Genomic DNA, 2,817 nt, shown 5'->3' on the forward strand with positions numbered 1-2,817 from the left:
AAACCGAAACCGAAACCGAAAATTTTAGAAACCCGATATGAAAACCGAAACCGAAACCGAAACATTTAGAAACCGGTATTCAAAACCGAAACCGAAACCGAAATTTCTTAATACCGGTATTGCTAAGTTAAAACCGAAACCGTAAAATTTAGAAACCGGTATTCAAAACCGAAACCGAAACCGAAATTATTTCAATCGGTTTCAAGCCCTGCAATTATTGTCAATTTGTAATTTAAAATTATTAATTTTATTAAAAAAATTTATAATTGCAACTCGCATAATATATAATTTACAACTTAATAAAATATATTAATATATTTTAATATACACAAAATTATGTTATCAGGAAATAGAACAGAAATGTTTGTGTTTTTGTATTGGATTATTTTTATTTTATACTGATTTAGTAATATTTACGTATAAACGAAACATTTTTAAATGTTTTTAACTTGATGGATTTTTTTTAAATCAACTGAGAAAAGCTAAGTTATTTCAACTGTAAATTAAACTAGTTAAGTTCATAAGTTGATTAAAAAAATATCTAACTAGTTAAGTTAAAAATTGTGTGTGTGTTACCAGTACGCGCGCGGGAAGTGAAACTTCTTTTTAACGTTACACGTGAGTGAGTGAAAAAGAAAGAAAGACATGAATAGACTAGGGTAATGAGGATAATAAAGAAAGAAAAGAAACAATGTAAATTATATTTTTTAGATTCTTTTTTTATAATAATTTAATGATCGATTATCATTTTTGCTCAATCGGTATAGTAGTTATGATTGGCATATGATAACTGAAATACGAAACTTACATTTGCGACTGAACATTATCGATATATCGTAAATAACTTTTTTCTCTTCATTAATTTATTTCATATTTTAATATAGTTGTTTAAAAAACAAAAAACACTATATAAATCATAGCTCCCTAACCAATAGTCGATTAACGTTGATATCGGTTCCAATCGAGACAGCACAAAGCCCTCTATAAGGCTCGACTACAAAAACGGCTCGACGTGCCGAAAAAAAGTGTCCATGCAGAAACACCCCGAAAAACGCAACTTTTGAACTTTCGGGGCTCAGGAAAACGGGGAAAACGTCTCGTACAGTCTCGACACAAGACGCCGAATTTCATCACCGACCTACATACTATAAGTTAGCTTGAGTTTCAGAAATGTGGGACGACACCTCGAGTTTTTCCGAAATAACTTTGAGGGGGGGGTCAAGAGTACCCCGACCATGTGGGGGCTTTTCAGAGGGTCTAATGACAAAATTTTCGTGGTAAAACGGGGTACCCATGTTGAAACCGGACCGAGATATACTTAGATCAAAAAAAGGGGGGGGGGCGTAACTTTCGGTATGTTGGTCACGTGGCCGCCCACAACCCAAAGCCGTTTACAATCCGCAGCTGCGCACACGGACATGTACGCGTTCGCGTTCGTACGATCGGCGTTCGTACGGCCGCCCGTTCACTTTTTTTTCCTCACTACCCTGCGTAAAGAAGTTAAACTTCAAAAAAATTAACTTTTTAACTAGTTAATGTCCACCTTTGATTTAAACCATAGAACATAGACCTTTTATAAGTCTATGATTTCAACGAACTATTATAGTAGCCAGTAGGTACCTATGGATTTAAATGATACAAGTTTTCATAATTCATTATCGTTATACGATCACAAAATATTACCATTTTTCCGCCCCTAGGCATTACAACACTAGCGCCCCGTACATAGGCGTGCTCCCACGGGGGGGGGGGGGAGTAATTTTTCATGAAATAAAACAAAACTATAAAAATTGTATTTAGGTATTTTTATATTTATACATACCAACTAAACAAATAAATATTAATACAATTTTGCATAGGTATATCTTTACACTTGTACAATAATTAAATTATTTTGCACCTTGATTTATCTGTAGCAAAATGATCTATGATTTGGTGGTGAGCACTCTAGTCTCCATAATCGTAATCGATTAGCAGATTTCTGAGCAGTATGCTGTATGCACTTTGTTTATTATTATTAATTACTTTATGAAGACATCTGATTCCCAGAATTAATTCCAGTATTCTAGTATTAATTGTGGTGCCGGGTGCGGGGCGAGGCGGGTCATTCCAGTAAGCACTGTGCGAGCTGTCCCCCACCTAGCTAGTAGAGCGGCTATATACAATGTACCAGGCGGCACGAGGCAGTATATTTGACTGCCTTGGCTGGCGTTTTGCGCATGCGCAATTCACAATATTGTATGTGTTTACGCCGCACACCCGCATACCATCTCCCATGTAATAACATAGGCAACGCCGACAACTGCCTCGTTGAATGTTGATGTCGAATCTCTAGGCTCTAGCGGTGGCGGCGCACGCCGGTCGCAGGATTAAACTTAAACGGCAAATTTATTATAGCTTATATATTAAAACGTTACTGCGACATGACTACGTGAGCCATTCTTCAGTTTCATACAAGTTGTATACGAAAAAAAATTAATATAAAATATAAATTTAGGTAAACATAATTATGAAATTATGAAAAACTAAAAAGTAAAAATTAACTAAAAAATTGCGCCCCAAAAGATATTGCGCTCTAGGCACGTGCCTTGGTGGCCTATGGGTAAATCCGCCCCTTAGTCCATTCAAAATAGACAAAAAAACATGCAAACTTCGGAATAATTCGCATAGAGCTGAAAATTGGTACACACCTTAAGTACCTCATCCTAAATAAAATCTCAAAAGTCCCCATCGATCCTATTGCTGCTAATTTTTTTATTCAAGGTCAAAGGTACACAAAGATTGGTTTTTTTCATTTATCTCTTAAAATTTAAGTGT

The sequence above is a fragment of the Acyrthosiphon pisum genome, chromosome A2 (assembly GCF_005508785.2).
Source record: "Acyrthosiphon pisum isolate AL4f chromosome A2, pea_aphid_22Mar2018_4r6ur, whole genome shotgun sequence".
Lineage (NCBI taxonomy): Eukaryota > Metazoa > Arthropoda > Insecta > Hemiptera > Aphididae > Acyrthosiphon > Acyrthosiphon pisum.